This window comes from Cetorhinus maximus, chromosome 20 (genome assembly GCF_964194155.1).
Source record: "Cetorhinus maximus chromosome 20, sCetMax3.hap1.1, whole genome shotgun sequence".
Taxonomy (NCBI): Eukaryota; Metazoa; Chordata; class Chondrichthyes; order Lamniformes; family Cetorhinidae; genus Cetorhinus; species Cetorhinus maximus.
The window spans coordinates 31,370,784-31,392,378 of NC_135898.1; the positions used below are offsets into that span (position 1 = coordinate 31,370,784).

The 21,595-nt window shown below is 44.6% G+C and overlaps 1 protein-coding gene across 2 annotated transcripts in view; it reads right to left on the bottom strand.

Annotated features, from left to right (window-relative positions):
* Window positions 1-20,297, bottom strand: part of LOC144695004 (myopalladin-like) — a 383,661-nt gene extending 363,364 nt beyond the window's left edge. For both annotated transcript variants that reach the window (XM_078565852.1, XM_078565849.1), the window contains exon 1: window positions 20,210-20,297. The gene's annotated coding sequence lies outside the window, so the exon portion shown is untranslated. The remainder of the gene's footprint in view (window positions 1-20,209) is intronic.
* Window positions 20,298-21,595: the final 1,298 nt, after the last annotated feature.

A 21,595-nucleotide genomic window follows, 5' to 3' on the forward strand; every position in this document is an offset into this window, starting at 1 on the left:
GGAGAGAAGGTGGGGGAGTGACACTAGGCGAATTGCTCCTTCAGAGAGCCAGCAAAGACACATTGCCAGGTTTTGTATCATTTGCAAACTTTCATCTGCAAATTTCTGCTTCCTACACTACAGCCTAGTTTGTGTATAAATTTGATTTTGATAGAATGGTTACAGAAAGAATGTTTCCTCTTGTGGGGAAGAGCCTAACTAGAGGCCATCAATATGACACAGCCACATCAAACATTATTTAGGAAAATTAAAGCTCATGGTGTAGGGGGGTAAGATTAGCATGGATAGAAGATTGGCTAGCTAACGGGAAACAGAGAGTAGACATAAATGGATCATTTTCTGATTGGCAAGATGTATCGAGTGATGTGCCACAGGGATCAGTGCTGGGGCCTCAACTTTTTTCAATTTATATAAATGACTTGGATGAAGGGACCAAAGGTATGGTTGCTAAGTTTGCTGATAATACAAAGCTAGGTAGGAAAGTAAGTTGTGAAGAGAACAATAGGAATCTACTAAAAGATAGATAGGTTAAGTGAGTAGGCAAAGATCTGGCAAATGAAGTATAATGTAGGAAAATGTAAAATTGTCCATTTTGGTAGGAAGAATAAAAAAGAAACATATTATCTAAATGGTGAGAGATTGCAGAGCTCTGAGGTACTGAAGAATCTGGGTGTCCTTTTGCATGAATTGCAAAAGGTTAATTTACAGGTACAGCAAGTAATTAGGAAAATTAATAGAAAGTTATCATTTATTGCAAGGGGAATTGAATACAAAGGTAGAGATGTTATGCTTCAGTTATATAGAGCACTGGTGAGACCACATCTGGACTACTGTGTACAGCACTGGTCACCTTATTTAAGGAAGGGTGTAAATGCATTGGAAGCAGTTCAGAAAAGGTTTACAAGACTAATACCCAGAGTGGGAGGGTTATCTTATGAGGGAAGGTTGGACAGGCTAGGCTCTTATCTACTGGAGTTTAGAAGAGTAAGAGGCGACTTGTTGAAACATACAAGATCCTGACGGGTCTTGACAGGGTGGATGCGGAAAAGATGTTTCCTCTTGTGGGAGAGTCTAGAACTAGGGGTCATCGGTTAAAAATAAGGGGTGGCCTATTTAAGACAAGTATGAGGGGAATTTTTTTCTCTCAAAGGGTCATGAGCCTTTGGAACACTCTTCCTGAAAAGGGAGCGGCAGAAGAATCTTTGAATACTTTTAAGGCACAGCTACATAGATTCTTGATAAGTAAGGGGGTGAAAGGCTATCGGGGGTGGGTGGGAATGTGGAGTTTAGGTTACAATCGGATCAGCCATAATCTTACTGAATGAAGGAACAGTTCGAGGAGCCAAGTGGTATACTCCTGCTCCTAATTTGTATATTTGTATGTAGTCACCAAGAAATCCAATAGGAATTCAGAAGAAACTCAACTCAAAGAGTGATAAGAATGTAGAACTCACTACCACAGAGAATTGTTGAAGTGAATAGTATAAATGTATTTTAGGGGAAGCTTGACCAGCATGTGAGGGAAAAGGGAATAGGTGGTTACATTGGTAGATTTAGATGATAAAAGATGAGGAGGTTTGAGTGCAGCATAAACACCGGCATGGACCGGTTGGGCCAAACAGCCTTTTTCTATGCTATATAATCCTATGTAATTCTATGCAGAATTAAGAAGAGCAATGGGCCCAAAAACCAATTCTTGGGGAACACCACTATAAATGATCTATCAGTCTGAAAAACATCCATCCGCCACCATATTCTGCTTCCTGTCACTGAGCCAATTCCGTATCCCAACTCTCAGTTTCCCCTCGTTTGTGTGGGTTTGCATCTTCTTAATCAGCCTCCTGTATGACATTTTGTTAAATGCCTTCAGAAATATCTACTGCACCATCTTGATCAACCTTCTATGAGCTCATCAAAGAGTTCAATCAAGATAGCCTTGAATAAATCCATGCCCGCTCTCCTTGATTAAACCCTGCCTTTCCAAATGAAAGTTTATTTTGTCCCTGATAATGGCTTCCAATAACATCCCCACCACTGATGTTAGGCTGACTAGGCTGTAGTGTCCACTCCCCTTTCTTAAATAGTTGTATAACATTAGCAACCCTTCAGTTCTCTGCCACTACACCTGTAACCATAAGAACTGAAAGATTGTGAACAATCAATGAGTAATGGACAGGTTATAGATGTAACCTCCAGTATCTTACCTGGCGAATGGGGGATCCTGACAGCAGGAATATATAACTCCTAATATTCGTCCAATTCTTTTATATAGCTGCTTTTAAAATATTTATCCCATTCCCGTTCAAACAATGTCTAGTTTTCTTCAATAGGCACATGTGACAAAGCATCCCATGATCTAACAGCCCATCATTCAAGAACCCTTCCTCTTCCTTCCCTCTTGGGAAGTGGGAAACCTCAATCTCCGTCCTTATTTATCTCCAGATTACACTCACTCCTTCACTAGTTGTTCCCTTTTGGCACAGCTTCCACTCACCATGTTGCTGCTACTGCTCCCGGCTCTGCAGAAAAAATGGATCTCCTGATATTCCACCCATTCCTCAATCTCTTCTCTTGTCCTGAGTCCTCATTTTCCAGTCTTCATCTCCCATCAACTCCTTATCCAGTGTCCCTCTTTCCAGAACTCCATTCCCCAGTCTTCCTCTTGCCTGGGTTGATACATGTTACTGGATTGGTAGACCGAGAATAACCTGCTTCTCTGATTAATCTGGCCTCACTTACACTCTTCTGATGCTCCTTCTCCTCCAACATGTATATCATTGGAAGCACATTTTACAGCCTTCAGATAGTTGTTCCCTAATTCCTAATAAGTACAAGTTTCTCCATAGGTAAAAGAGGACACAGGTGGAGGCTTTCTGACTTCAATTACGCAAAGGTTTTGTGAATGTCTGCAGTCAATCCCAAGAACAAAAGCAAACTTAGGGTCAGCAGCTTCTCTTTAAATAATCACTTCTGCCTTGATGATCAAGTCCTGGCAACTGGGTCTGCTATATAGTTAGTACAATCAGAAGGGTCCAAGATGAAAGTCACAGAATTTAAGGCAAGTGACATGAGCTTTTCTTTACTCTATGTTTTACATATTTCTGCCACTGAGAAGGGAAATGTTTACCACCTAACTGAATTTGATGGAGCACAAGCTCAGTGGGTGTAGAGCCTACCCCAGGGTTCTGTCCTCACACAGGCGTAAATGCTGACCTCAACTCAACAACTTTATTGCCAGTTTTTCTTGGCTTTGAACAATCATAAGGTTATAGCAGTGTAATGATTATAATACTGAACTAGTAATCCAAAGGCCTGGAGATAATAATCCATGAGCTCATATGGCATTTTGGCACATTATGAATTTGAACTCGGTTTTTAAAAATACAATTAAATAATAAAACTAGAAATAAAGCTAGCATCAGTAAGATTGACCATGAAGCTATCACATTGTCATAAAATCCCATCTAGTTCACTAATGCCCTTCTGGGAAGTAAATAAACCTACTGTCCTTACCAGGTCTGATCTATATGTGACTCCAGACCCACAATAATGTGGTTGTCTCTTAACTGCCCTCTGAAATGACTTACCAAGCCACAGTTGAAATATAAGGGTACAAAGAAGTATAATAAAAAAATAAAAACAGACAGACCACTCAACTTCAACCTTGGCACTGGATTTGAACACAACAAATGCGCACACAACCAAGTTGACCCTTCAATGTCTTCCTCACTATTATCTGGGGAATTGTGTCAAAGTTGGGAGATCTTAGATTAGAAAAGTGACAGCCTAACATAGTTATGCTCACAGAATCATACTTCACAACCAATGTCCCAGACTCCTTCATCACCATCACTGGGTTTGGCCTGCACCACCAGCAGGATAGATCCACCAGATATGGTGGCACACTGGCATAGAGTCAGGAGGGAATGCCCATCGGTAAACTCAGCACTGAAGACACAAGGCATCAGGTTAAATATGGGCAATGAAACTTCCTGGTGATTATTATCTATGGTCCTCCCTCAGCTGCTGATTCAGTATTCCTCTACACTGAACATCACTTGGAAGAAGCGCTACAAGAAAGACATAGAATGTACCCTGTGGGGTTGGGGGGAGCGGGGTGGTCTTAAATGCCCAGCACCAAGAGTGGCTTGGTGACACTGTCGTAGAAGGATCCTGTACATTAAGGGTTAATCTGGGACTGAATACAGTATTGCCCACCAGTGATATAAGAAGGCGCCTGACCTAGAGCTTAGGTCAACAATGTTGAGCTAGGTAGCAATGTGTAAGGACATGCCATGGAATCCTCTCCGTACCTGTAAATACGTGCATAGTTCAGTAATGTTAATAAAGGCTTCTTCGTAACTTCTACAAGAATGCTTAATGGTGTCCAAGCAGTGCACACCACGGGTAGCGACAATCCAACAAAACAAGCACCACTACTCATAGAGCTGGTCAAGTCCTGAAGGATAATGCTTTTTTTTATTCATTCATAGGATTGCGTGTCACTGGCTAGGACAGCATTCATTGCCCATCCCTAATTGCTCTTGACAAGGTGGCAGTGAGCTGCCTTCCTGAACCGCTGCAGTCCATGTGGTGCAGGTACACACATGGTGCTGTTAGAGAGGGAATTCCAGGATTTTAACCCAATGACAGTGAAGGAATGGCAAAATATTTCCAAGTCAGGATGGCATGCAGTTTTGAGGGGAACTTGCATGTGGCAGTGTTCCCATGCATCTGCTGACCTTGTCCTTCTAGATGGTAGCGATTGTGGGGTTGGAAGGTGCAGTCTAAGGAGCTTTGGTGAGTTCCTGCAGTGCATCTTGTAGATGGTATACGTTGCTGCCACTGTGCATCAGTGGTGGAAGGAGTGAATGTTTGTGGATGTGGTGCCAATCAAGCGGGCTGCTTTGTTCTGGATGGTGTCGAGCTTCTTGAGTGTTGTTAGAGCTACACCCATCCAGGCAAGTGGAGAGTATTCCATCAAACTCCTGTCCTGTGCCTTGTAGATAGTGGACAGGCTTTGGGGAGTCAGGAGGTAAGTTAGTAGCCACAGGATTCCTAGCCTCTGACCTGCTCTTATAGCCACAGTGTTTATATGGCTAGTCCAGTTCAGTTTCTGTTCAATGGTAACCCCCGAGATGTTGATAATGGGGGGTTCAGTGATGGTAATGCCATTGAACATCAAGGGGCGATGGTTGGATTCTCTCTTGTTAGAGATAGTCATTGCCTGACACTTGTGTGGCACAAATGTTACTTGCCATTTGTCAGCCCAAGCCTGGATATTGACCAGGTCTTGCTGCATTTGGACATGGACTGCTTCACTATCTGAGGAGTCACGAATGGTGCCGAACATTGTGCAATAACCAGCGAACATCCCACTTCAGACCTTACGATACAAGGAAGTTCATTGATGAAGCAGCTGAAGATGGTTGCACCGAGGACACTATCCTGAGGAACTCCTGCAGTGATATCCTAGAGCTGAGATGACTGACCTCCAACAATCACAATTATCTTCCTTTGTGTTAGGTGTGACTACAACCAACAGAGAGCTTTCCCCCTAATTCCCATTGACTCCAATTTTGCTAGGGCTCCTGGATGCCATACTTGGTCAAATGCAGCCTTGATGTCAAGAGCAGTCACTCTCACCTGACCTCGGGAATTCAGCTCTTTTCTCCATGCATGAACCACGTAATGAGGTCAGGAGCTGAGTGGCCCTGGCAGAACCTAAACTGTGTGTCAGTGAGCAGGTTATTGCTAAGTAAGTGCCACTTGATAGCAGTGTTGATAACCCCTTCCATTACTTTACTGATGATCGAGAGTATACTGATGGGGCGGTAATTGGTCAGGTTGGATTTGTCCTGCTTTTCATTTACAGGACATACCTAGGCAATTTTCCACATCGCCGGGATAGATGCCAGTGTTGTAGCTGTACTGGAACAGCTTGGCTAGTGGCGCGGCAAGTTCTGAAGCGCAAGCTCAGTACTATTGCCGGAATATTGTCAGGGCCCATAGCCTTTGCACTATCCAGTGCTTTCAGCCGTTTCGTGATATCACGTGGATTGAATCGAATTGGCTGAAGACTGGTTTCTGTGATGCTGGGGACCTCCGGAGGAGTCTGAGATGGATCATCTACTCGGCATTTCTGGCTGAAGATTGTTGCGAATGCTTCAGCCTTATCTTTTGCACTGATGTGCTGGGCTCCTCCATCATTGAGGATGGGGATATTTGTGGAGCCTTCTCCTCCAGTCAGTTGTTTAACTGACCACTACCATTCACGATTGGACGTGGCAGGACTGCAGAGCTTAGATATGATCCATTGGTTGTGGGATTGCTTAGCTCTGTCTATCACTTGCTGCTTATGCTCTTTGGCACACAAGTAGTCCTGTGTTATAGCTTCACCAGGTTGATACCTCATTTTTAGGTATGCCTGGTGCTGCTCCTGGCATGCCCACCTGCACTCTTCATTGAACCAGGGTTGATCCCCTGGTTTAATGGTAATGGCAGAGTGGGGGATATGCCGAGCCATGAGATTACAGATTGTGTTCGAGTACTGCTGCTGCTGCTTATGGCCCACAGCGCCTCATGGATGCCGAGTCTCGCATTGCTAGATCCGTTCAAAATCTATCCCATTTAGCATGGTCGTAGTACCACACAACACGATGGAGGACATCCTCAATGTGAAGGCGGGACTTCATCTCCACAACGACTGTGTGGTGGTCACTCCTACCGATACTGTCATGGGCAGATGCATCTGCGGCAGGCAGGTTGGTGAGGATGAGGTCAAGTAAGTTTTTTCCACTTCTTGGTTTCCTCACCATTTGCCGCAGACCCAGCCTAGCAGCGACGTAATTTAGGACTTGGCCAGCTCAGTCAGTAGTGGCGCTACTGAGCCATTCTTGGTGATGGACATTGAAGTCCCCTACCCAGAATACGTTCTGTGACCTTGCCACCCTCAGTGCTTCCTCCAAGCGGTGTTCAACATGGAGGAGCACTGATTCAACAGTTGAGGGAAGGCAGTACATAGTAATCAGCAGGAGGTTTCCTTGAGATGCCATGATGAGATGACAAGATGCCACGAGACTTCATGGGGTCCAGAGTCAATGTTGAGGACTCTCACAGCAACTCCCTCCCGACTGTATACCACTGTGCCACCACTTCTGCTGGGTCTGTCCTTGCTGGTGGGACAGGACATACCCAGGGATGGTGATGGTGGTGTCTAGGACATTATTGTAAGGTATGATTCCATGAGGATGCCTATATCAGGCTGTTGTTTGACTAGTCTGTGAGACAGCTCTCCCAATTTTGACACTAGCTCCCAGATATTAAGGAGGACTTTGCAGGGTCGACAGGGCTGAAACTGCCATTGTCAATGCCGGGTGGTCCATCCGGTTTCATGACTTTGTAACAGTTTGATACAACTAAGTGGCTTGCTAGGCCATTTCAGAGGGCATTTAAGAGTCAACCACATTGCTGTGGGTCTGGAGCCACATGTAGGCCAGGCCAGTATAAGGACGACAGGTTTCCTTCTAAAGGACATTAGTGATGGGTTTTTACAACAATTGAAATGGTTTCATAGTCATCATTAGACTTTTAATTCCAGATTTATACTGAATTCAAATTCTAACATCTATCATGGCAGGATTCAAACCCGGGTCCCCAGAGCATTAGCCTGGGTCCCTGGATTACTAATCCAGTGACAATACCACTACACCATGCCCTTCCCCAACAACCCCCTCACCTCCCAGCCCACCTCCAGGGTGGAGCATTAAAGTCCGCCCTATGTGTCTGTCTTTACAGCAGCAGACACAAACTACATACCAAAAACAGAGGATAACTAAGGGAATAATAACAGTGAGGAATTTAAAGTAATTAATGTCAACAGAGGAAAAGTATTGGAGAAACTTAAGGGACTAAAATCTGACTAACTGCCAAGATCTGATGGCCTCCTTTTGTTGGGTTCTAAAAAAGGTGGTGGCAGAGATAATGGAGGCACGGGTTATGAATTTTCAAAATTCCTTAGAATCAGAAATCTACTAAATTCCTTAGGTTGCAGAAAAATCAGGACTGGGAATAAAGATTGCAGGGTATAACATATTTAGAAAAGATAGAGAGGGGAAAAGGGGAGGTGGAGTAGCTGTACTTATTCAGGATAACAATGGCAGAGAAAAAGGGACACAGCTATCAGCAAGCCAAAAATAGAATCCATATACATAAAGATATAAGATAATAAAGCATCACACTGATAGGTGCTATCCACGGACCAGCTAATATGGATGGAAGTGAAGCACAGACACCAGCGTGGACTGATTGGGCCGAGAGGCCTGTTTCTGTGCCTTGTATCCTATGTAATCCTATGTAATTTTAGAATGATGTGAGATGATGATAGTGGCATCTGTCCGTCTCGGGATACAATGGACTGCGCCCAAGTGGTATGTCACTTCTGTATTGAACATCGCCTGTGTGGCTGTAGAGGCCCATTTGTGAGTGGAAATCTCTTCTGCAGCTGGCACAGATGAATAGCGTTGGCCTGGGGTTCACTGACTTTTTTTTCCCCTTCTGGCGGGCTCTCTTTTCCACCATCTGGTCATTTCTTTTGTCCTCTGCTTTTTCCATACTCTCTTAACTGCTTGCCTCCAGGCACTCCAGTCAGTAGTAAGGACTTCCCAAGCATTGACTCCGATCCCGGGCAACTTGGCATCTCACTTGCAGAGAACCTTGTATCACAGACGTGAGTGACCTGTTGGTTCCATGCTGTTAGCCAGCTCAACGTAGAATATGTATTTGGGGATGCGGTCATCGTCCATTTGACTCACATGACCCAGTCAACAGAGTCGCCACTGACTCAAGAGGGCAAACATGCTGGAGATCTCTGCAGATAAAAGCAAAAAACTGCGAATGCTGGAAATCCAAAACAAAAATAAAAATACCTGGAAAAACTCAGGAGGTCTGGCAGCATGTGCGGAGGGGAACACAGTTAACGTTTTGAGCCCGTATGACTCTTCAACAGAACTAAGTAAAAATAGAAAAGAGGTGAAATATAAACTGGTTTAATGGGGGGCAGGGGTGGTGGTGGGGGGGGGTGGGGGTTGAGCTGGATAGAGGGCCAGTGATAGGTGGAGATAGCCAAAAGATGTCATAGACAAAAGGAAAAGAGGTATTGAAGGTGGTGATATTATCTAAGGAATGTGCTAATTAAGGGTAGAAAGCAGGACTAGCAAGGTACAGATAGCCCTAGTGGGGTGAGGTGAAGGAATCGAAAAAGGCTAAAAGGTAGAGATAAAACAATGGATGGAAATACATTTAAAAATAATGGAAATAGGTGGGAAAAGAAAAATCTATATAAATTATTGGGAGAAAAAAAGAGGGGGAGCGGAAAGGGGGTGGGGATGGAGGAGAGAGTTCATGATCTAAAATTGTTGAACTCAATTTTCAGTCCGGAAAGCTTGCAGCCTAGTGGCTAGTCGGAAGATGAGGTGCTGTTCCTCCAGTTTGCGTTGAGCTTCACTGGAACAATGCAGCAGGCCAAGGACGGACATTTGGGCATGAAAGCAGGGTGGAGTGTTGAAATGGCAAGCAACAGGGAGGTCTAGGTCATGCTTGCAGACAGACCAAAGGTGTTCTGCAAAGCGGTCACCCAGTCTGCGTTTGGTCTCTCCAATGTAGAGGAAACTGCATTGGGAGCAACGAATGCAGTAGACTTTATTGAGGGAAGTGCAAGTGAAATGCTGCTTCACTTGAAAGGAGTGTTTGGGCCCTTGGACGGTGAGGAGAGAGGAGTAAAGGGGCAGGTGTTGCACCTTCTGCGGTTGCATGGGAAGATGCCATGGGAGGGGGTTGAGGTGTAGGGGGTGATGGATGAGTGGACCAGGGTGTCCCAGAGGGAATGATCCCTGCGGAATGCCGCCGGGGTGGGGGGTGAAGGGAAGATATGTTTGGGGATCGCATCATGTTGGAGTTGGCGGAGGATGATCCTTTGAATACGGAGGCTGGTGGGGTGATAAGTGAGGGCAAGGGGGACCCTGGACCCTATCATGGTACTGGGAGGGAGAGGAAGGTGTGAGGGCGGATGCGTGGGAGATGGGCCGGACACGGTTGAGGGCCCTGTCAACCACCTTGGGTGGAAAACCTCGGTTAAGGAAGAAGGAAGACATGTTAGAGGAACAGTTTTTGAAAGTGGCATCATCAGAACAGATGCGACGGAGGCGAAGGAACTGAGAGAATGGGATGGAGTCCTTACAGGAAGCGGGGTGTGAGGAGCTGTAGTCGAGGTAGCTGTGCTCCCCTCCGCAGATGCTGCCAGACCTGCTGAGTTTTTCCAGGTATTTTTATTTTGGATTTCCAGCATCCGGAGATTTTTGCTTTTATCTTAGTGTTTAATTGACTGCCACTTCTCTTCAAGGAATGCCTACCTTGAAGAAGTATTGCTCTTCTCTCCGACAGGATTTCCGTATCTCTCTTTTGCCTTGTTCACCTTCATTGCTTTCCATTTCTCTCCTGGTGTTTGACAAGGTTTTTACTAAAACCCGCTTTCTTCCGCTGCCTTCTCCACGGAACTCATTTCTTGCTATCTTGGCTCCATTCTCTCTCCCCTTGTCCAGTCCCTTCCCACCTACATCCGTGATTCCTCTGACACCCTACATCGTATCAACAATTTCCAGTTCCCTGGCCCCAACCGCCTCCTCTTCACCATGGACGTCCAATCCCTCTACACCTCCATCCACCGCCAGAATGGTCTGATGGCTCTCCGCTTCTTCCTCGAACAGAGGCCCGAACAATCCCCATCCACCACTACTCTCCTCCGTCTGGCTGAACTTCTTCTCACACTGAACAATTTCTCCTTAAACTCTTCTCACTTCCTTCAAATAAAAGGTGTGGCTATGGGTACCCACATGGGCCCTAGTTATGCCTGTCTCTTTATGGGGTATGTGGAACATTCCTTGTTCCAGTCCTACTCCGGCCCACTCCCACAACTCTTTCTCCGGTACATCGATGATTGCTTCGGTGCTGCTTCAGACTCTCGTCTGGACCATGAAAAATTTATTAATTATGCTTCCAATTTCCACCCCTCCATCATTTTCACATGGTCCATCTCTGACACTTCCCTTCCCTTCCTTGACATCTGTCTCAATTTCTGGTGATAGACTGTCCACCAATATTCATTACAAGCCTACCGACTCCCACAGCTACCTCGACTACAGCATCTCACACCCCACTTCCTGTAAGGACTCCATCCCATTCTCTCAGTTCCTTCGCCTCCGTCGCATCTGTTCTGATGGTGCCACTTTCAAAAACAGTTCCTCTGACATGTCTTCCTTCTTTCTTAACCGAGGTTTTCCACCCACGGCGGTTGACAGGGCCCTCAACCGTGTCTGGCCCATCTCCCACGCATCCGCCCTCACACCTTCCTCTCCCTCCCAGAACCATGATAGGGTCCACCTTGTCCTCACTTATCACCCCACCAGCCTCCGCTTTCAAAGGATCATCCTCCGCCATTTCTGCCAACACCAACATGATGCCACCACCAAACACATCTTCCCTTCACCCCCCCCGGCGGCATTCCGCAGGGATGGTTCCCTCCAGGACACCCTGGTCCACTCCTCCATCACCCCCTACACCTCAACCCCCTCCCACGGCACCTCCCATGCAACCACAGAAGGTACAACACCTGCCCCTTTACTTCCCCTCTCCTCACCGTCCAAGGGCCCAAACACTCCTTTCAAGTGAAGCAGCATTTCACTTGCACTTCCCTCAATTTAGTCCACTGCATTCGTTGCTCCCAATGCGGTTTCCTCTACATTGGAGAGACCAAATGCAGACTGGGTAACCGCTTTGCTGAACACCTTCGGTCTGTCCGTAAGCATGACCCAGGCCTCCCTGTCGCTTGCCATTTCAACACTCCACCCTGCTCTAATGCCCACACGTCCGTCCTTGGCCTGCTGCATTGTTCCAGTGAAGCTCAACGCAAACTGGAAGAACAGCACCTCATCTTCCGACTAGGCACTTTACAGCCTTCTGGACTGAATATTGAGTTCAACAATTTTAGATCATGGACTCTCTCCTCCATCCCCATCCCATTTCCGATCCCCCCCTTTTTTCCCCCCAATAATTTATATAGATTTTTCTTTTCCTACCTATTTCCATTATTTTTAAATGTATTTCCATCCATTGTTTTATCTCTACCTTTTAGCCTATGTCGTTCCATTCCCTTCCCCCCACCCCACCCCCACAAGGCTATCTGTACCTTGCTAGTCCTGCTTTCTACTCTTAATTAGCACATTCCTGAGATAATATCACCACCTTCAACATCTCTTTGCCCTTTTGTCTATGACATCTTTTGGCTATCTCCATCACTGACCCTCTATCCAGCTCTACTTGTCCCACCCCCCTCCTTAAACCAACTTATATTTCACCTCTTTTCTATTTTTACTTAGTTCTGTTGAAGAGTCATATGGACTCAAAACGTTAACTGTGTTCCCCTCCGCAGATGCTGCCAGACCCGATGAGTTTTTCCAGGTATTTTTATTTTTGTTTTGGAGATCTCTGCACCCTGGTGTACTTCCATATTTCGGCACTCTGTCCCGCCAGGGGATGCTCAATATTTGACCAAGGTAACAGGGGTAGAAGCTGTTCCGGACCTTTCTTGGTTTGCATAAGCTGTCAATGCTTCCCTGCTATAAAGGAGGGTGGTGAGGAAAAAAGCCTGGCACAACGGAACTTTGTATTTTTGGTTAGTTTGCTGTTGTCCACAGTCGACTTCAGTTTTGACAAGGCAGCTGCACCGTTGGCAATCCTGATGTTGATTTCCGCATCAAGAGACTGGTTGCTGGTAATTGTCGACCCAAGGTAGGTGAAGCTGTTGACAACCTCCAGCATGAAGTTCGATTTTGATGCAAAGTGAAGTCTCTACGTCCTGGCCCATAACTTTGGTCTGGCTAATGCTGATTGTTAGTCCAAATTCTTTGCAGGCCCGGAAGAACTGAACTACAAGACATTGCAAGTGAACTTCAGTATGGGATGCCAGCATGGCTTCATCAGCAAACAGCAACTCACGGAGTAGGCTTGGTCTTGGTGCAGTCCTGTCAAGTTGAGCAACTTGATGTCAACTTTGGCATGCAGGTAGACACTCTCATTTGAGTTGCAGAAAGTGTACAATAGCAGCCTGGAGAAAATTTGTCAAAGAGTTTTGGCACCAGGGCACAGCCCTGCTTTACTCTGCTGCTGATCTTGAAAACATCTGATGTTGTTCCATTGTAACTGATAGAACTATGCATATTCTTGTGGAAAGAAGAAATTATGTCCCAAGAGTCCAAGAAGACAATTTTCAGCAGTAGTTTAAAAAGTCCATCTCTGCTGATGAGGTCGAAGGCCCTGGTGAGGTCTCTGAAGGCAATGTAGAGTGGTCTGCGCTATTCGCGGCACTTCACCTATAACTTCCAAAGTGAGAAAATTAAGCTGACTGTCAATCTACCAGCTCTGAAGCCACTTTGAGGCTCAGAATGGATGCTTAATGCCAGGGTCTGCAATCTGGTCACAGTAGCTTTGTCAAAGACCTGCCCCATGATACTTAGCAAGGAGATGCCTCGGTAATTGTTCCAGTCACTGCGGCCCCCTTTGTTTTTGAACAAGGTGACTATTTTTGCATCATGCATGTCTTAAGACACAAATATTTCCTTCCAAGTGAGACACAAAAGTTCATGGAGATGCTGCAGCAGTGCCAGTTTTCCATTTTGATGATTTCAGGGGGAGTGCCATCATTTCCTGGGGCTTTACCACTGGCAAGGCAGTCAATGGCCTTGTTGTGCTTTTACTATGGTGGGCTCGCTGTCCAGCTCCTCCATGACAGACAAGTCTGCAATGCCGCTGAAAGCTTCTTCAGTGACAACATTCTCTGTTACATAGGTTTTGAGGTAATACTCCACCCACCTTTCTATCTGCTTGCTAGGTTTAGCAATGATCATCCCTGTCTCTTATCCTCAAGGGAGTTGATTTGGCTGCTGATGGGCCTGCTACTTTCTTAATTCCTTCATACATCGTTCTAGCATTCCCGGATTCAGCAGCAGACTGTATTCTGTTGCAGAGTTTCAACCAGTGTTGATGGGCGCAGTGCCAAGCGGTCTGCTAAAACTTGATTCTGGCAACTCTGAGAGCATCTAGATTTTGTTTGCTGGGGACTTTCTTGTAGTTCATGAGGGATTTACTCTTGGTTGCAGTAACTGACTCCATTTCAGTCCAATAAGCCCTAAACCAGTCAACATTCCTCTGATCACTCTTCCCATGTGCAATGAGTGCAGAAATAGATGGTGTTGCGCAAATGATCCCACTTTGACACTGCACCCTGGCCTTGAGCATTGTTCTCTGAAAGAGCCAGATCGAGAATGTTGAGGAACTCCTGGGACCTTCTGGGTCACTGGTACAGCAAGTGTTGATCTGAGGGCAACCTTTCTTCTTGGAATGGTAGTATGGTTTCCTTGGCTGAAGCATAACTTTGCTACACACCAGGGAGTTGTCAGTGTCACAGTCAGCGCTGTGATAGCCACAAGTGATGAGGATATTGTTGAGGGTGGTACGTATGGTGATGATGAAATCTAGCTGGGGCCAGTAGTGTGATCTCAGGTGTCTCCAGGACATCTTGAGGAATGTTTGATTTGAAAGTAGCTGTTCATCACACAGAATCCATGGTAACAGCAAAGGTTCAGCAATGTCTCTTCATTTTTGTTCATCTTGTTGATTGCCTGGCACTCTATGCACATAGGCCAAGCTATAGTTGGTGCCCACCCTTGCATTGAAGACTCCTAGGAGGTACAGTCACTCAGTGCTGCAAATTCTGTTGATGGCAGCACCAAGTGTCTCATACAATTGATCCTTGACATCTGTGGTGAAGGTGAGTGTTGGAGCATAGATGCACATAAGGTTATTTGGGCCCACTCTTATTGACAAGTGGATGGGAAGTGAACAAATGTAAAATACCCTTTTTCAAGAAAGGAGAGTGAGAGAAAACAAGGAACTACAGGCCAGTTAGCCCGACACCAGTCATCGTGGAAATGCTGGAATCTTATTAAGGAAGTTTTAACAATGCACTTTGAGAATCATAGCATGATCTGACAAAGTCAACATAGTTTTACTAAAGGGAAATTGTGTTTGATAAATTTATTTTGAGTTGTTAGGGTAGATAAAGGGGAATTCCTATATGTAGCATATTTGCATTTCCAAAAAGCATTCCAGGAGATTTATCCTGGCATGGTCAGGGAAAGAAGAATCATCACAGCAGGCTTTACTGCTGACTTAAGGTAGATTTAAGGGACTCTGAAAACTGAAGAAAGCACCTGGGGACAATCATTTGAAGTTATGATTTGGGGAATACAGGAACCCATTGGAAGCTGGAGTAACTGTGAACTGTTTGCTCAAAAGGACTGGATTTCTGGGGAGAGTATGATGGGTGATAGGCAAAAAGGGGGAACATTCCTCTCTGTAGTTTAAAGGATAAGTTGCCTACAGAAAGAAATAGCATTTAGTCAATAGTACTTTTAGTCTTATGGTACTGTTAAAGTTTTAAAATCGAAAATCTTGTTATGTCATTCTTTCAGCTAGTAACTGGAAGTTTGAATTGATTATAACAAAATTGGGGGTCTTTGTGGGATTTCGAATCCACAGACCGTGTGAGTACAGTGGGTTTGGCTACAGTTAATACAAACAAAATTTCATAGTCACTTTTGCAGTATTTATTGAAAAGTTAAAAATGGCTATGTCTATTGCTGAAGCTTTCCTCGAAAGAGAGGACTTGTCTTTGAGCACCAGTTAAAGAGGGTTAATTTAAAATCAGTGGCAGAAAAGTTGGAAATAGAATTAAAAGTAGGTGCTACAAAAGCAGAAATAGTTGAGGTATTGGCTTAACATTTGAACCTTGAGGAAGGAAAAGGCAATCCAAGTAAAATGCAGCTTGAGTTAGCCAGGATTCAGTTACAAATAAAGCAACTTGAACTCAAAGAGAGGAAAAATAAAGAGAAATGAAAAAATTGAACTCAAAAGATAGAGAAAAGCAAAAATTTGAATTCAAGAAAGAAAGGGAATTTGAAAACTTGGATTAGAATTCCAAAATGGAGAAAAACAAAAAGACAGAGAGTTTCAAAGAGAAAGGGAAGCCAGGAAACTTAATTTGAATGGGAAAAGGCTTTGATTACATGAATTAATTACTGATGTTTGGGAGTAAGCTGAAGGGACAATAATTAGCTAGAATGCATTTATCCTCCATTTAGTGGAAAAGGTGTACCTGGGCAATTTTTCACATTATCAGGTAGATGCCAGTGAGCAGCTGCACTGGAACAGGTCAGTTAGAGGCACTTTGATCTATCTCAGAATCTAAGGAATACAAATAAATCTGTTCCTTTTATTCCAAAACTCAATTTCTCTCTCCAAATATGCTGAATGTTTCTAGCATACTCTGTTTTTATTTCCCAGAATCCACAGTACTTTGGTTTTATTTCTTTTATTGTCCAGTCAAGGTTTGAAAGGAAGCGGTAATGCACACTGTAGCTAAACAATCATCTAAAACAGGTTTATCCAACCCGCGGGCCGGACTATGGCCCCCGAAACCATTCGATGTGGCCCCCAGAGCCACTGTTCAAAATGCTGGTAAATCAGGTAGACAAGTAAGTGAAGTTGAAAATTCTGCAAATGGCTGCTCATCCAACCACAGGCCATTTTTCTCCCATGTTTTGTGGGAGAGAAACAGACTGTGAGAAGGAGCAGTGACCACCAACGGCGTTGAATATGCTGGGGAAAAACAGAGAGTTTCGGTGGGCGGGGGGAACAGAGTCAGAGACTGCCGGGGACCACAGGAGAGACTGCAGGGGTGGAGGGAAGGGGGGTGGGATCATGGGGGAAGAAGGGAGTGTGTGAGAGAGGGAGTGTATGAGAGAGAGAGAACGTGTGAGAGAGAGAATGTGTGAGAAAGAGAGTGTGTGAGAGAGAGTGAGTGTGAGAGAGAGTGAGAAAGAGCAAGTGTGAGAGGCAGAGAGAGAGTGAGAGTGTGTGAGAGAGGGAGTGTGTGAATGTGTGTGTGTGGGAGAGAGTGAGTGTGTGAGACAGAAAGAGTGTGTGTGTGAAAGTGTGTGAGAGTGAGTGTGCATGTGTGAGAGAGAGTGTGTGCGTGTGTTTGAGAGAATGAGTGTGTGTGTTTGAGAGAGAGTGAGTATGCGTGTATGTGGGGGAGTGAGTGTGCGTGTATGTGGGAGAGAGTGAGTGTACGTGTGTGTGGGAGAGAGTGAGTATGCGTGTGTGTGGGAGAGAGTGAGTGTACGTGTGTGTGGGAGAGAGTGAGTATGCGTGTGTGTGGGAGAGAGTGAGTGTGCATGTGCGTGTGAGAGAACAAGTGAGCGTGTGTTTCTGGTTCACCCCCAGGGTGGAAGTTTCCGGCCCTGCTGGCCGCTGGGATCATCAGGTCCCATTGAAAGTCAATGGACTTTGGCTGGGCTGCCGCATCCCCCGCAGTGGGTCCTGCCCAAATTCCAGCCCCAGTTTCAGGATTCTCACTCACCCTTATCCCCACACACTAACAGATATTCACACCCACTCACACAGTGGGTGAGAGAATGAGCATCCTGAGACCGGGAGTGAACTGGACACAAACAGTCTCACCTTCTCACGCTTTAATGGTCATCTTCATTAATTACTTTTTTTTAGTATTATCAATTTATTGCTTTGACATTAATTTATTTTTGCTCAGCAAGTTATTTCTTCTCTTCTTACTCAACTTTTTTTTGAAACTCATGTATCTTTCCGAAATTTGCTGATCTGTCCCTTGAGTGAGAAAAATTGGAAATATGCCCTCCCACTCAAAAAGGTTGGACAAGCCTGATCTAAAACAGAGTGAAACATTGAGGTAACGGAAAAACTTTTGGCCAGAACTTCAGAGGAGTGGTAATTACAGTTGAATTGCCAAGCCGCTCCTTTTTTCCTACCTTAGTTGGGAGCTGCACCTTCCTCGCCCAACCTTCCGACTCGGGCCTGGTGAGAAAAATGCAGCACAGCGGGCTCCCGAAGCCTTGTGTGCAGTGCAACACAGTCAGACAGAAGAAAGCCACACCCCATTTTTACAGCACTAAGTAAATGCTAGAAGGCAGGGAGGCGGTTAAAAGCAGTGGAAGGTGTCAAGAGGAGAACCCGACATCCTCCACTACCATGTCAGGTTGCCAACAGCAGGCATCTCAGAAGCACAGCCACCCACCAGGTGTTCAATTAAGGGCCACCTCACTCCCCCACCAGCACTATACCAGTGTCAGAAGGGGCTGTTGCCATGTGTAGAGATAGCCAGGTAAACCCCAGCAGCCTCCCAGTGGGTTTCCAGAGATAGGCCACTCTGTGACCCACAAAGGGTCCTCCATCCACCATTCCTGCAGCTGGAGCACAGCCCTGAAAGGTGCAACCCCAACCCCAACGACCACCAGGGTCTGCCTGCTTGGCCCCGGCACCATGAGAAAATAAATTTACCTTGTCTTCGAGGGCGCTTCTAATGGTGGCGCTGCTGAGCAGCCTGGCCTCTGTTTGGCACTGGCAGTTCAGGGTGGCAAGGAATGGCAGTCCAGTGGGAGGCCTCTTAAATGCCCAATGCTAGCAAAATGCTGCACAGGGTCTCGCCACCCGCAGTTGCGGGATCGAGTCCCGCTCTCAGCCTCAGCAGTGGGACTTTTTAACCTGATGAGCAAATTCACCCCAGAAGCTCTGTTTCTATCTCCACAGATGCTGCCCAACCTGCTGAGCACTTCCAGCATTTATTGATTTTATTACTAAAGATCACATGGCTGAGTTTATAATTCCATGGTAGCAATCGAAAAATATGTTGTGCTAAAACCATGTTGTGCAAGTAACATCTAAATACCCATGATTTTTCTATCTACTTACATGTTCAACAACAACAAATTATATTTGTTTAGTGTCTTTAATGTAATAAAATGTCCCAAGTTAGAGCAGTTTGCAGTAAAACTAAAAGCCTGATGCGCCCATAGTGGCGTTAGTTAACTAGCAGGAATTTCAACTCCAAAAACTAAGCAGGTATTTTAAAATGGATTTTTATTTTTCTCATCATACCAACTAACCAGTTACATTAGTGACAATTATTGATGTTTTTCAATTACTAATACTGTACCTTGCTTACTCTCAACAAACATAACTCTTCAGCAGCTCACATACTTGGGATAGTATCTTTTCAATAATGAGAAGTACTGAACTGAATGGCAAGAGATCCCACTCCTAAATAAAAGATGATTGCTCTGCTTGTGTAATTAAAATGGTTCCAGCACAGCCTAATAAGATTTCATCATTAAACTGCCCAGACAATACCAATTCAGCAAAGAAAAGTTCCCTTACTTTAGTACCTCTAACTCAAATAGGCCATTGAACATTATCATATTGAAATCACATCATCAGAGTAAATTAAGTCAAATATTATGACACCCGACTGAGTCACTTTGAAGCACCAACTACTGTAGCAACAACGACTTACACTGTTTCTATTCACCCCTCAATAAGCACTCAAAATTTACATGGTATGCAGCTCACACATTCTGAAGAACTCAGCTTTATGTTTTGAAGGACAGTGTCAGCTGTGTTCCTCTCATAACTTTTGTCCTCAGTTAACAATACCAAAAAATCTACCAACCTCAGTACATAAAGATATGGGAGGTATGTCAGTAAGCTTATCAACATTTTTGCAATTAATTCATAATCTGCGTATGAACATCACAGTAAAAATAATGGTCAAAGGAAATCTTATTTCAAGCAAAAGCAAAAGGAAATCGCTACAGGAATGTTACATCATTCACCCAGGTTATTTGGTTCATAGCTTAAGTATAAAGAAACTGATAAAAGGCAGTAATCCTTTTAGAATCTGGCTGCAACATGGTATTTAGCTTTACTGTTCTCCAGATTCCAACCAATCCAAATGCAATGTGAATTCAAAGACTGGCTGTACCACAAGTACGATATGACAGAACTGAACTAATTTGTTTATATTCTACAAAAAACCTTAATCCTTAGTCCAGAAATGTACATATTTACCCATAAAAACTTGAGTAAGGAGAGAACATTGTGAAGCTACACCCAGAAGCGTTTTACTTGATTCAATTTCAATTTCATTGAACAAGCTTTTCTTTGATATTATAAGTAAACTGACAATGTAAATATATAAATTCTGATAAATCAGGTAAAAGCTTACCATAAAGACATATAAATCGCTGGTTAAAGTAGCATACTGCTTTCAGTCATCTTGTTCCCTTTTCTAAGGACGTGCCATTCAAGTTGGGTCTTTTATTGCTATCATTGCAAACCAGCAAGAAAGCTAATTTTAGGCAGCGTCATCATCAGGCAGTAGAAAACTAATGTCAGACCTTGTAATAGAGCACCACTTGGAGCTGCAATGTCCTGACAACTGTTGCTTATCGTACACAAATGGACTACAAACAAAATGACCAATGAGCAGAGGAGCATAAAGCAGGTGTGAAAATGTGTGAAGTCATGATTTAAAAACACGAAATCGCTCATTTGAACAAGTATGAATAGCAGTGTGGCTGCTTTCTGGCTTAGATGTATTTTTATGCTTGTTTTCAAGAAAACTGAAATAAAAGTTCTATAAATGTTGGCTATGTTTCCAATTCAATTTGAACAAATGTTATAAGTGTTTTGAATAAATATTCAGTCATAATATTGTCCAGCTCCTAATCTCTTAACATTCTAATTTTCATACATGTATGGGGTAATTTTAACCCCACGGGGGTGGGGGGGCAGGAGAGGGCCAGAAGATAGGGAGGGTTAAAAATTAAAAATGGGAAACTCACCCCGAGCCTGCCCTGGTTGGGATTGGCAGTTTGAAAGATGGGAAAACCAACCTACACTCCAGAGGAGGGCCTGTCATTTAAATATTTTAATAAGGCTGTGGGTGTCAGATTTCATCTATTTTATATTTAATTGCTGCAGTTGGGAAACCTAAGGCAAGAACAATCAGACCCAACAGGTAAGTGCCTTTCCAGCACTGCTCATAGGCCAGGAGGAGCAGGAGTTGGAGTTCTATTACCAGAAAACCAAGCAAACACGTTTCCCACTTCACACAATCAGACTTTTCCCCACTACTGCAATCAGACCAAACCCTACCACCCCACCCCCACACCCACCCCTCGTGTCCCCATGATGGTACCATCCATCGATGCCATTGAACTCTCAATCGATATCTCATTGGTCCCCTCCCCACACCCAAACAGTCTCATCCACCCTCCTTTATACTCTCCAGCTTCGGCCTTGTGCTGCAAGCCTTCCCGCCTGATGGCTTCTCTATCTAGTTGGCTGCCAGCCAGGAAATGGGGAATCTAAAATTTTATATCATGTCCTGCCATTAAATTTGACAGGACCTCCAGGAAATCCATACCTCCAGGTCTCCCGGCTGCTACATCTCCTTCCTGCTCTCTCCCCATAAATATCAGGGTCATGGTATCTGACAAAATTGTTTCCATTGTACCCATTTAAAAAAATATGCAACTAGCAATCAAGCAGCAATTCTCAATTAGGGACATTTAAAGTAGCACAGAACATGAAAAAGGCCATCCAGTCT